At 59.0% G+C, this 13,874-nt stretch overlaps 1 protein-coding gene across 1 annotated transcript in view; it reads left to right on the top strand.

Moving 5' to 3' along the window:
• Nucleotides 1–13,714: 13,714 nt before the first annotated feature.
• Nucleotides 13,715–13,874, top strand: part of TP73 (tumor protein p73) — a 55,120-nt gene continuing 54,960 nt past the window's right edge. The window contains exon 1 of the mRNA XM_060141645.1: nt 13,715–13,806. The gene's annotated coding sequence lies outside the window, so the exon portion shown is untranslated. The remainder of the gene's footprint in view (nt 13,807–13,874) is intronic.

Here is a 13,874-nt window from a genome sequence, read left to right as displayed (position 1 = left end):
ACCCAGAAACATTCTTCAATTGTGCGTTTCTTCTGTCCAGCCCCCATAAAAGGTAAGGGCACATCCTTATTTTCCAATTTGGGCGTTTCTGTGGGAGTGCTGAGTCAGTGTTTTAACACTAGTCATTTTCTGATGATTTAGTTTCACACAGCAAAAAGGAAAAAAGAAACCGAGAGGTGTGGTCCCTTGTCACCCCGACCATGCTTCTGTCTGGATGGTAAAGGCCTAACTATGATGGGGATTGTGTCCCCAGGACACTGTGTGACAATTTACCCCTGCAAATTGCTGTCAGGTGATCCCATGTCCTGCCTGGATTTCTAGAACATGGAAAACACATCTGGAGCTAGCAGCATCCATTTGTGTGTAACCAGAACATACAATGTCTCTTCTGTTTTTAATTTGCCTTAAGTAGGTTACATAGGACGCCGGGACAATCGTTTCTCTGTGTGTAACGCAGAGGAAAATTGATTCTGTACAAGAAAATCTCCCTCTGCTCTTCGGGCTTCAGGTTAAAGACAGCTTTCACCGAAGCCGGCTCTGAGAGTCTGCACCAGTGGGCGTAAACTTTCCATCTGTCCCCACCCTTCGTGTCCACTCTCTGGCTGGGGTATTCCTTTGCAGACCAGACATTGGCTCCTCAAAAGTGCTTTCTTTTCCTGGAGATGCTCCCCCGAATCAGAGACCCAAAGAGAACAAAACTTCTTCCCAACGGAATCACTGATATTTTCAGTGTGCATGGCAGCTGCTACGGACATCTCAAAATTTCGTTTGTACTTGTCACTGAGTTGAAACGAGTCGCCAGACGTGCCGCCTACGGCCCCACCATCACCATCTCACAAATGTGCTTTTATTCTATTTTTAGTTTGCCTGAGCCACACGGCTTGTGGAATCTTAGTTCCCCGACCAGGGATTGATCCAGCGCCCTCGGCAGTGAAAGCACGGAGTCCTAACCACTGGACCGCCAGGGAATTCCCCCAAATTTGCTTTAAAATATCATCATAACTGTGTTAGTTTCCTGGGGCTGCCATAGCAGGTGACCACGAACTAGGGGGCTTAAAACAATTAAAAAAAAAACACATTCTCTCAGGGTCTGGAGTCCAGAAGCCCCAGATCCAGGTGTGGGCAGGGCTGGTTCCCTCTGGAGGCTCTGAGGCGGAATCCGTCTGCGTCTCACTCCAGCTTCCTGGGCTTGTAGACGCAGCACCCCAATTCCTGCCTCCGTGTTCACATGGGCTTCTCTCTGTGTCTGTGTCTCCCTTTGCTGCCTCTTATAAGGACACTTGTGATTGGATTTAGGGCCCACGCTAATCCAGGGTGATCCCATCTTCAGATCTTTATCTTACACATCTGCAAAGGCCCTCATTTCTAAGGCTCTGGGTAGACATATCTTTTGAGGGGGGGTTGCCATTCAACCCACTAGAATAACCATAATTCAATGTAATTGGTTTCCTTTGTAATTTTTTTTTTTTTTTGGCCTGCACCGCGTGGCTTGAGGGATCTCAGTTCCCTGCCCAGGGATCGAACCCGGGCCGCCCACTAGGCCACCAGGGAACTCCCTGAAATATTCTTCTGAGAAGCAGTCCTAAGCCTTCGGGCTGCCCAGGGGCCAGGACACAAAAGGTGAGGAAACGTTCTAAGCCACGTCCCTCTTTGCTCAAAGAGGCACAAGGGACACCCCAGTCTGTTCTAAGCACAGCCAAGGGTGCAGGGGCCGCTCCCCGAGCTTACGGGCTCTTCCTCATGCCACCCCTCCCCACACATCTACAGCCCCTGCACCCTGGAAAGCAGGCTTCAAACCCCAGCACCCCCTCTCCCTGGGGACTGCGTGGGTCACCACAGCCCCCAGAGCAGGGAGGGAGAACAGACACACACAGCGGCTTTGGGCTATCGGTGCCAGAGAGGCGCTTAGAGGTGGGCAGGCGGGCGGGACGTTCAGCCTGCGGGCGGTGGAGGACTGGGGAGGAGCCTCGGAGGGAACCGGACCCAGGAGAGAGGTCCAGCAGCAGGGAGGGCTCTGCTAGGCTCGGAGAGAGGAGATGGGGGTCCCGAGGCCAGGTCTCTGGGCCGTGGAGTGGACGTTTCGGGCGGCACCAGAGGGTCTGTGGCTGGGACACTCTGGACCTTGGACTTGGAATCATGTTCCCCAAAGAGTGAGCCCCGGAACGGACCTGGGAGCTGGGGGGGGCGGGGCCCCCGGAGGGAGAACCGTGCTTCAGCCCCGCCCGCCTCTTCTGTTCTCCCGGTCCGTGTTTTGGGTCCGAGGACGAGTTATAACCATGACAGTAGACATTCATACGTGCCCCCTCTGATATACACGCAATCGGGCGTTCACCCCACTTGCAGATGTGAAGCTGAAAAGCTCGGATCAAGTGACTAAATCGGACGCAGGGGTTGGTCTGGCCGCCCACGCCCGGCACACCGAGGACTGAGGGCGCAGCGGGCAGGGCCCTGGGCTGGTGGTCCAGATAGCTGCTCCGCGCCTCGGTCAGGTCCCCAGGCTCTTCGCCCAGGGGGGTGGGGCACACACCTGCCTCCTCGCTGTAGGAGCCCGAGCCGGGGCTCCTCTGAGTGGCCCGTGGGAACACACCTGACAGCCCCGGAGGGCAGACACAAGGTGCCCCGGGAAGGCTGGTCCAGCCCCTCCATCCCCAACAGGCAGGCACAGAGCATCTGGGCATCACCCATCCTGCCTCTCACCAGCCTGGGTGCAGGGCCCTGGGCGGCAGGGCTGGGCTGGGTGCCCAGGGGTCCCTCCTTTGTGGTCCTGCTCGGGGTGGCTGCACGTGGGAGGGACCTGTCCGTGGTGTGTCCCCGCCCAGCGCCAGCCAGCAGGTCACTCCCTGAGGCCCTGGGTGCCTGTGGGGAGGGGCCGGGGGCTCTAATTGCTCACCCCCTGCTCCGAGGTGCCAGGCCCTGTGGGGCGGGCATCTGGGGAAGCCCCTGGCTAATTGGGCAGGTGGCTTCTCCTGGGGGCAGGGATGCGTGGCTTGCGAGAGGTCCTTCGGAGCGGGCAGAGGAGATCCCTCTCACCCCTCCTGCCTGGTTTCCTGCGATTTTAGACGTGGTTCCTGGGCTGTTTTCTCCGTCAGGGCTGAGACGCGTGGGAAGAAAGTCCCTGGGGTTTCTCTTTGGCAGCCTCCCGGCCTCCGGGCTCACCTGGGCAGTGCCCATTTGCCAGACGGAGGCCGCTTCCACATGTGTGGGGGACAGGCCAGCATGGGGACCAGGAGGGCAGCCCGGGGCCCCGTGTGTTGATGTAGGGGCGGGTGGCTTGAAGAGTGTCTGTCGGCCACGGAGAGGGGTCTCTGCAGAGCCTTTGGGCCTACAGGAGGGAAAGCTGTGCTCGCCGTTTTAGAAGCCTGTGCTTCCCAAGCAGGACACAAATAAACAAATCCAATCACCCTCTCTGCACCAGGCTGCTCCGCACTTAGGGTCCTCGGTCGTTTGCATTATGCGCAATGCAAATTTAGCACAATTCCCCACCAGACCGAAGAAGGGTAGCTACTCATTAGTATGCAGATCAGAGGAGGAACCCCTAGGTATTTACTGCGCTGTGATTTGCAAGGCACTGTAATTAAAGGCCCCTCTCCTTTTTACTCGCACCTCCTCTGCTTCTCTCGCTCAGTGACAACCAACAAAACCCCCCGTAATTAGGAGAGACTCCATCTTCTTTTTTTTCTTTCGGAGTCAGGCAAGCTGCAACTTGCTCCTGGCTTCTTAGTTTCTGATCAGGGATGCTCCTTGCCTAATTACTTGGCAGTAATGAAGGAGGAGAACACGGGCTGTGAAAGTCTCCCCGAGCCTTTAGAATGAAGCTGCAAATTGAAAACGAGGTATTGGTAAACAGGACGCTAACTGGATTAATGTGAAAATAATGCATTCTGATAAAAATAGCCAAAGAGACAATTGGAAGATTGAGGTCAGTGTAATTCCAAGAACACCGCCTAATCGTCATCTGGTCCACGTGATGTTTGAAAAGGATGAGAATAAGAGTAAGAGTCTACTCTTGACAGTGGAACATGCAGGTTAAAGAAAGTGTAAGAAAGACCCCATGTGAGTAGAGTGTGGGTAGCGCCTGCGATCCTGGCAGGCTGTCTTTTCAGAGTTTTGGGGACTCTCTGGCCAGGGTCATTTTGAGTGGCCAACAGAACCTCAGGTTGCCGACTTCCTCTTTCTTTCCTCTGCTGTCATTAAACCTCTTTCCATTCCGTTTCTCTCCTCCTGACGAATCCACTCTCCCTAGAAGTGATGGCAGCTGTGCCTCCAGGGACGGGAGCCGTGTCTGGGAGAGACGGAGTGGGAGAGATCAGATTGGCCCTGCCTGGACCTTTTGATATTTTTGCTACTCGACAGCATTTCGTTGACAAAAAAATCCACAGAGGTAAAAAGTGACAGAAGTCACGGCGAGCGTGGCCGACTTTGGAATCAGCCAGCGCAGATCTGCCATGCGACCTGTCAAAAGTCGGCTTTGGTCGATGAGTGGAAAATACCTTCCCCGTAAGGAGAGGATGTGACCAGCTCAGCACTCAGTTGTCCCAGGGAGGGACCCTTATCTGGGTGTCTCGGGGTATAGCCGGGCCCTGGGGCTTATGAAGAATTGGTGTGGCCTCCCCACCTTATGGTCCAAGTTAACCCTGAGCCCCTGATATTTCAGAATTCAGATGAATATTTTTCCATTTTAGAAAAGTAACATAGTATCTGAGTTGTTTGTCTTATAACACTACAAAGGGATCTGATAGAAGCGCTCCACAATCGAGCTCACCCATGTTTCTGCAACGACACACACAGATGTTTACCCTAAACGGCAACAAAGACCACGAAGAGCCTTGTGTCCGTCCGCCCAGTGGCGTGGGCCCCAGACCTAAGGAAAGGCTTTGGGTTTTCTGAGCTTTTTGGATTTCAAAGTTCAGAAAAGGGATGTGGGGCTTCCCTGGTGGCGCAGTGGTTGAGAGTCCACCTGCCGATGCAGGGGACACGGGTTCGTGCCCCGGTCCGGGAAGATCCCACATGCCACGGAGCGGCTGGGCCCGTGAGCCATGGCCGCTGAGCCTGCGCGTCCGGAGCCTGTGCTCCGCAACGGGAGAGGCTACAACAGTGAGAGGCCCGCGTACCGCAAAAAAACAAAGAAAAGAAAAGGGATGTGGAGCAGATGGAAGCAGTATTCTACAGGGGCCTTAACTCTTCATCCATCCATCCATCCATCCTTCCATCACTTGTCATTCATTCCTGAGCGCCCACGGTTTACCAGGCTCTGTTCTGGGGGCTAAGAGCCCACAGCCTTGACCCTCAGTGATATCAGCTTAAAACCAAGATGCCTGCTCCTCAGAGGCCAGGCAGCGAAAGGGGAAGCAGGGCGCTTGCTGGAGCCCAAGCCTCCCCCTGCCGAGGGCCCCTGGGAGCAAGCGTGGCCCAGAGCGTCCTTTGTTCACGGCCACAGGCGGGGACGGGTCTTGAGCACCGGGACCAGGATGGGCTGTGCCCGGAGCTGAGATGGCAGGACCTCTGGGCAGCTTTGGGGAAGCAGCTTCTCCAAGCCCGTCCTGCCAGCATTTGGAAACTAACATGGGCGGCGGGGAGAAGGTTGCGGGACACACAGCAGGTGAGTCAGAAGTTTGGTCAAACTGCTCCTGGAGTCCCCTGCGCCTGCGATGGTGGTTCAGTCCTGAAAAACAAGCGCATCCCAGGAAACACGGGAAGTGTGCGTTGCGCGGGACGCATCTGAAATGGGTAGTTTAGTCAGATGTTTATTTCCTAATGGTTTTTAGGCCCAGCTGTGCTGTGTGACGTTGGATAGGTTCCTCAGCCTCTCTGTGCACCAGTGGCCTCATCTGTAAAACGGAGATGGCAGTCTTTCTCCTGGGTTGACGTGATGGCTAAATGGTTCGTGTTTGTCAAGTGCCACGTCCAGGGCTCCGTGCGCGGGGAGTCATGTGTCAGGTGGGGCAGCGAGGGTTCACGGAGATCCGGCTATGTCGACTTTCAGACACATTTTTGGGAACTTATCCTTGTACGGGGAGGGGCTGCTGGGAAAGGTTAAGAGCTGGAGGGAGGTGGGAGGGGTGTGGGGCGGCCTCGAACGCCCCTCTGCTGCCCCCGCCCCCCAACCACACAGCCGCCACCCTGCAGGGAGCAGGGGTTTCTGCTTAAAGGCGTAGAGCAGTTTTAGCTAACCCCGCACAGCGGGCCCCCAGGATGTGTCTTGGAATGAAGGACATTTATGGAAGGCAGAAGAATGGACCCCCAAAGGCAGCCACGTCCTGATCCCCAGAACCTGTGACTTACTTCACAGGGAAACGGACGGGATTAAATCCAGGACTGGAGATGGGGGATGAAGACCCTGGGGAATCTGGGTGGCCCAGTGTCATCACAAAGTCCCTCTAAGAGGGAGGCCGGAGGGCTGGAGCCAGAGAGAAGATGGGATGGAGGCAGAGGGTGGAGAGCGGCAGTTCAAGATGGGGGGAGGGGCCCGGAGCCGAGGAATGCAGGCGGCTTCTAGAAGCTGAAGAAGCAAGGACACAGATGTTGTCCTGGAGTCTCCAGAAGGGACAACCCCGCCAGCACCTTGACTTCAGTCTCATAAGACTCTCTTTTTGGACTCCGACTCCTGAGCCACAGAACTGTGCGAGAATGAACAGATGCCGCGCGGCCATCTGTTCTGGCTGCAGAAGGGAAGTGAAACGAGCTGGTAGCTGCAAGGCTCCCGCCCTCCTCTCCGTGGTGATGAGCAGAGGCCTTGCCCTGGTGCTCACACCTGGGCTGACCCTGGGTTCCGGCCTCGGCAAGGAGGAGCTTTCTAGTCGTGCCTCATGTTGGGAGAAGGGGTACGAAATACTGGTTGAACTCCTTGTTGAATGCCCTACCCAGAACTGATGGCCAGAGGTCCAGCTGTGACCGTCACTCAAGGGTCACCCACCCATCTTTGGTCTCTGACATCCTTGTTTCTGCTGAGGAAGAGCAGAGTTTGTCACCCGTCCCAGTCCTGAGGGTGGGGCCCCAGCCTCCCGGAACTCAGGACTTTCCTGTCTCCATCGGGGAGGGGGAGGGGAGGGGGAAGGGTGGGCCAGGAGGTCACCCCACCGGAGCTCAGGATGGTGGGATGCATCCATCTCGGCTTGAGAATGGGCAGTAGGGGCTTGGCTTCAACGAAGACCTGCCCACTGTGGCCATCAGCTGGCTGGGGGTGGCCTGGCAGAGCCCGGGGTGGGGGCAGGGGGAGCCTTGGCATCCCTCTGGCTTCTCCGCCTCTTTTGCCAGGACCAGGAAACACCTGCCTCCCCCCAGTACTCACTCTCGCTGTGTGGTCATAACGCCTCACGGCTGCACGGGTGTGTGTGACGTCCCGGAAGGGCGAGGGCTTTGGCTCCCGTGCTGGCCGTGTCTTCAGTCACCGCCTTTCTGTCCAGCCCAGGGCTGCTATTCTGCAAAAGCGTCTTACACCCCAGGGGTTTCTCCTCGGACTTAATGCGGCACTAATGCCCGTTCCAGGGGCCCCGGGAAATGGGAAGATCCCTGCAAATGATGCTTCCCAAATTTGTGTTACGTGAGACTGTATCCGTTTCCTACGGCTGCTGTAACAAATTACCACAAACTCAGTGGCTTACAGCACCACGGACTTGTTTTCCTCTGTTCTGGGGGCCAGATGGCTGAGATCAGTCTCACTGGACTGAAGTCCGGGTGCTGGCGGGGCTGCCTCCTTTCGGAGGCTCCAGGGCAGAATCTGTTTCTTGCCTTTTCTGGCTTCTAGAGGTGCCCGCGTTCCTTGGCTCGCGGCCCCGTTCTCCCTCTGCAGAGCCACAGCTCAGCACCTTCTCTCCTCCCCAGCGTCCTGCCTGCCTCTGTGAGGACCCTTGCTGGTGACCCTGGGCCCACCCAGATAACCTAGGGGCTGCCATCTCCAGGTCCTTAATCCCACCTGCAATGTCCCCCTTACCGTGTCCGCCCAGAGCTGGGCTAAGCCTTCTGCGCTGCTGCCCGCCGTGGGGGAGGGAAGGGACAGTGTGTATGACATGGATTAGTCTGCCAAACCTGTGTCCTCCAAGTTCTTCTGGCCAGCAGTTAAAAACAGGTCCTGGAAATTCAGAATGTGGTATTGTGGCTGTGTATTCTGTTGAATGATCTGAATTTACTCTGTGTGTGTGTGTGTGTGTGTGTGTGTGTGTGTGTGTGTGTGTGTGTGTGTGTGTGTGTGTGTGTGTGTGTGTGTGTGTGTGTGTGTGTGTTGGTAGGAGAGAAGGAGCTGAATATCAGCAATTTCATGGTTGGACCTGATGTCGACATAGATGGGTCCTTGTCCGTTTGAAGCATCTACTGATGTACCACAGGTGAAATGATAGAATTTGTAGAATTGGCTTTGGCTGGTGGACAGACTGATGTTGGGGCCAGGGGACAGATCAGTGGATTCATTGCACCAGTCTCTCTGCTTCTGAGTGTGTTTCTGAGTTTCGACAAAGAGGAGGAGAAGAAAAGGACACAGACACAGTGGAGTCGGCGGCTCCCCTCCGGCTTCCACGCCTCCAGCTCTACTCCCCGCGGGCGGGGCTGCCTCTGGGTCACTGTGCAGAGGGCGTGGCATCCATCCGGAGCAGGGGACACAGGCTGGCCGCTGGCCCCAGGGCTCCTGGCCACGCTCCGCCCCGTCTGCCCCGAGGCTCCAGGCCCGCCACGCTGCTTCCAGGGCTCCAAAGTCATCGCCTAGGCGACCGGGACGCTGCCGCCACCGCCTGCCTAGCCGAGGGCCTCCCAGCTGTCCCCCTCCTCACAGACCCTCCAGGGCCCAGGCTCCGCCAAGGTAGGCTTGGCTCGGGCTGGCCCTCCTCTTTCAGGTGCCAGTTGGGGCTCCCTGGGGCCACCCAGGGGTGCAGAGGCCCCTCCCTACTGGCTCCCACCCGGCGCTTGGAAACAGGGTGTCCTGGGGGCAGCGGTGGCAGATGGGCCATAGCGGGGAGGCCATGCCTGTGGGTCCCCTGATGGGACTCGGGCAAGCTGGAGAAGCCACTGCTGTGTGGCACTGCCATCTGCCCCCAGGGGGGTGCGGGGCAATTTGCATGGCCCGGGGGTGGGGGGGGTGGAACAGAAGTCACTCTGGTGCTGCCGCCCCATGGACCCGCTGGAACTCTCTCCACTTCCTGCCAAAGAGGCCCTGCCCTGGCCACATGGCCAGGCTTGTCCCGGCTGGGGGCCACCATTCCTCAGCCCCGCGGGGCCAGCCCAGAACGGCTTTCCCCGGCTCGCTCACCCACCGGGGGCCCCGGAGCCCGCCCTGGCCACCCTGGCCCTCACCCGGCTGCCTCCCAGGCATCACTGAGACCTGGGCAGCAGGAGACGGCTCCCTGTGCTGCCCGCCGGCCACTGCAGTCCCACCTACGCGGCGGGGCGCCCAGGGAGCCTCTGGGGCCACAGACTTTTTTTTTTTGTTTTTGCGGTACGCGGGCCTCTCCCTGCTGTGGCCTCTCCCGTTGCGGAGCACAGGCTCCGGACGCGCAGGCTCAGCGGCCATGGCTCACGGGCCCAGCCGCTCCGCGGCGTGTGGGATCTTCCCGGACTGGGTCACGAACCCGCGTCCCCTGCATCGGCAGGCGGACTCTCCACCACTGCGCCACCAGGGAAGCCCTGGGGCCACATACTTGAGCGGAGGGGCTGGGGTGGGGGATTCGCCGTGATGAAGGCAGAGTGTGTGCGTGTGCAGGTGTGTGCACACGTGTGTGCCTGCACGTGTGCGTGTGTGTCGACGGTGCTGGCAGGGGCTGGACACCAGTGGCTGGTTCAGGAAGTAGCCTCTGGAGCTTGAGTGGAAAGGGGGATGAGGGTTGGACTGACACAACTGATAGCAGATTTCCAAAGGCTCCAGAGGTCAGACAGGAGCCGCGTTTGCACCCCAAGACACCCCGGGAGTCCTGCTAGAGGCTTCTGTGTAGGTCAGCCCTGCATGGTGGGTGTGACTTCCCTCTTCTACGGATGAGAAGACAGAGGCCTGACCGTGCACGCAGCTGGAGGGTGGCTGAAGGCGCCTGAGTCTGCAGCCGGTTGAGGGCTGAGCCCAGAAGTGCATTAACCCGACGCGGATCGGCTTGGCAGGGGGGGTCCTCATCCCTTCCTGCCCCCTCTCGTCCCTGCGGCCCATGCCCCCACCGCCTCACCAGGACCCAGCCGAGGCCTGCCTCGTTGACCACCAGCCTCTGGGTTCGCCAAGCCCACGATGTGCCCCGCGGGTGACCTTCCTCACCCAAATCCCACTGCATCCCTCTGGGAGCCGAGCCCCCCTCTTCGCTCCCCGAGGCCCACGGCTGCAGGTCCAGCGCCCTTCCTGTGGCCAAGGCCTCTGGGCATCCTGTCCCCTCTCCAGCCCACCTGGCTATTCCTGCCGCCCCCTGACCTGAAGGGCCCTCAGGGCCTGTCCTGGGCTGAGCTCTGCCGCATCGGTGCCCCTTCTCCCAGCTTGTGAAACCGAAAATGACAACTCATGTGGACCTTCATTTACCCTTGGGCTGACCCTGGGCCTGTCCACACCGCTCAGGGTGCCCTTCACACTGGGGGGGGAAAGGCTGGTTCTCTTCTCTGCCTCCCAAGAGAGGCCCCCGGAGGGTGGGGCTGCCTGGTGGGAAGGGGTTAAGTGGATCCTCACCAGAGTTGGGCTCAAATCCAGCCTTGGCACTTCTGAGCTGAGTGGCCCTGGGCAAGCGGTCCCCTCTCTCTGCGCTTCTGTAAGAACATCTGGAACGTGGGACGCAGCAGTGCCTTTGTCTCGGGGTTACTTTGAAGACTGAAATCAAGGAATACAGAGGACTCCAGGCTGGGGTTGGCACTGCGTGAGCACACAATAGATGCTGGGTGTCGTTATCGGAAAGAGCCCCAGGCCCAGGGGATGGGATGGGGGCACGTGGGAGATACGGAGGCAGGCGGCACAGAGGTGGCTCTCTGGGACAGATGTTCCTGGAGTGAGTGAGCGATGGATGGACCAATGCCATGGCAACTTGGCTGAAGTCACGTCAGAGGTCAGCTGACTTCAGAACCAGAGAGGAGTGGAACTCATGAGTCAGATGGAGCTCGAAAAAAAAATCACGGCCCCGATGGCCGGGGCGGGGGCGGGGAGCTGAGTGGGGATGGGTAGAGAGTTCAGGAAATTAGTGCGTCCTGGGCCCATAGTGAGGACCCCAGGGTAGGAGGCAAGGAGTCTACACAGGGCGGGGACACAGCTGAGTGGGTTCCCTTCAAGGAATGTGGAGGAGTCTGGAGAAGGGTGGCCAGGCGGGGCCAATGGTTTGGGAATGACCGTGCAGGGCATGGTTGAAGGAGCACAGATGCTTGTCCGGGGAAGAGAAGATTCTGGAGGACAGAGCATGGCGCACTGGCATGTAGAGGTGGGACCCTCAAGAGGGGAGGAGGGGAGCCTTGGAGGAGACGGACGGAAACGGCAGGGGTGCCTGGCAGCCGGGTGGGTGAGAGTGTTACCGAAAGCGGGGTCTGGCTGCTCGCCGCTCAAAAGCCAAAAAGGGGCCAGGCCGGTGGAAAGGAGAGGTTGCTTTATTTCGGAGCAAGGGCTCCATGTCCTCCGAATCCCCCAAGGGCTGACTCCCACCCACCGCCCCCAACTGACAACCGGGGCTGAGAGCTTTTGTAGACGGAGGGAGGGGCTCCATGCAGAAGCAGCACAGTCAGCTCTGACGGCCACCTTGCAATTGGTCATGTGGTGGTCTGACCAGCGTCATCCTGATTGATTTAAGCACAGCTAGTCTTCAGTTCCGGGGTCGGTTCGTTCCCATTTCTTTGAGGCCAGTTCTGTCTGTTTGTGTTTTTGTCTTGGCTGCACTGCACGGCATGCGGGATCTTAGCTCCCCAAACAGGGATCGAACCTGTGCCCCCTGTAGTGGCATCGCGGAGGCTTAACCACTGGACCGCCAGGGAGTTCCCTGAGGCCGGTTCTCAGAGTTATGACACCTTATGTCATAGCTACAGTCTGTCATCGTGTAGTTGACTTCTTCCACCGGGTGGGGGGGTACAGGGGTGGGGCGTATGACCTCACCTACATCTGGCCACTGTTGGTCCATCCGCTGAGGCAGAAGCGGGGAGCCTGGCTGAGAGGCTGCTGCCCTTACGGGGGCGGGGGTGGGGGGCTGAGGGGATCTGGGACTAGGGTGGCCTTGTGGGTGGGAGTGCCGGATTCTAGATCCCTGTGGAGGCGGGGTTGGAGGTGGGCAGTGAGACGGAGAAGTCCAGGATGTGCCCAGCCACTCCTCTGTCCAATCCTGGCCACCCTTGGCGCTCACTTGGAACGCGCCATGGCTGAAAGCTCAGACACCTGCTCTACCGTCAAGCGTCTCTTCCTCTCCAGCCTCATGAGGCTCCCAGCCCTGCAGCTGCCCGCCTCCTGGGTCCCCTTCCTGTGCCCCATGCTGGTCTGAACCTCCCTCACCGACACCCTCACTTCTGCTCTCACTCCTCCAGTCAGGCCCCCCCAACAGGTGGCTGGGTGCTGCCGTGGAAGCCTCCCCACATGTGACGCGGGTGGGATCGCGGCATCTCCAAGCTCAGGGGCGCTGTACCAGCTTCCGGCCCCAGTAGGGATCCATTATTTTGCCTCTAGCGGGTGGGTTGTCTCTTACCCCTGGGTTTCTGCTGCCATGGAGTGCTGGGTCCCACTCATCCTTCTGCAGGTGCCTCGGTCTTAGAGAGACCACTGATGGGGAGGTCCCTGCAGCTGAACCAGGGACAGACCTGGCCTCTGCCCTCTGCTGCCCCTGGGACCAGGGCAGGTTTATTCTTCTTCCTCCGCTGCTACCCTGATCCTCAGTAACCACTGGTCAATTGCAACTCGCTCCCGTCTCTCGAGCTCCAATCTGTGCCTGTATCAGCGCCCTGCTGAGTGCTTTGGCTTTTTCCACACATCACAGGAAACAGGCTCAGAATGGGCAAGACACCGGTCCAGGGGTCACACAGCTACAGAGCAGAGTGGCAGAGGTGCAGAGGTGGGCTATGTGGATGAAGGGGGAGAGGGGGGGTGGCCGGGTGTGGCAGGCAGGGCGGAGCTGCAGAGCAGAAAACCAAGGGACAGGAAGCCTGTGTCCAGGTCTGACCTGCACTTGTTGGGGGTGGAGGCCGGGAAGGGGGGCGGGGGGGCGGGGACCGGATGTGGGTAGGGCCTCATTGTGTGGGTGAAGAAGTAGGGGTGGACCAGGGACTTCCCAGCGGCGTGTGGTGAGAAGGCAGGCCGGAGAGGGGCTGGACCTCCTTTGCTCACCTCCTAGAGAGGCCAGGTAGAGGGCAAGGTCAAGAACAAGGACGTTAGAGCTAGCTGCCGGGTTGGACTCCCTGCTCTGACCAGCTGTGTGCCCTTGGGTGGGTGACCTAACCTCTCTGTGCACGGCTCCACGTCGGTCAGTGAAATGAGCTGCGTGGTGCACTGCCCTGCTGGGACATGGTGCGTGCGGCTCAACCGTGCTCCAGCGTTTTTTTGTTTGGTTTGGCCGCATGAGTTCCTCCACCAGGAAGCTGGGCGTGGCAGTGGTAGGGTGAGGGGGCGTGGGGGCATGCGCCACTGGGTCCCCAACCCTTAGCTCGGCCGAGAGCCCCTCCCAGCAAAAGTCTGGAGCCTGGCAGCCCTGGGGGATTGGTCAGCCATTTCCTTCCAGAAGTACGTGAGGCCCACGTGGTTAGAGGGCCGCCACCCAGCTCCCTGCCCCACGTGGGTGCTAGACCAACCGTCAGATTCAAACAGAAACTGCTGGGCAACCCCACGGTGCTCCAGGCCGGGCCCAGGTGCCGGAGGGAGGCCATCCCTGCCCCTGGCCTGGCTGCGGGACCGGGACCGAGGTAAGAGGCAGCAGGGCTGGGGGATTCCTGGGGCCGCTCCCAGGCTCTGCGTCCCCCGCCTCCCCACG

The sequence above is a fragment of the Lagenorhynchus albirostris genome, chromosome 2 (genome assembly GCF_949774975.1).
Source record: "Lagenorhynchus albirostris chromosome 2, mLagAlb1.1, whole genome shotgun sequence".
NCBI lineage: Eukaryota > Metazoa > Chordata > Mammalia > Artiodactyla > Delphinidae > Lagenorhynchus > Lagenorhynchus albirostris.
This window is presented reverse-complemented; position numbering and strand designations above follow the sequence as displayed.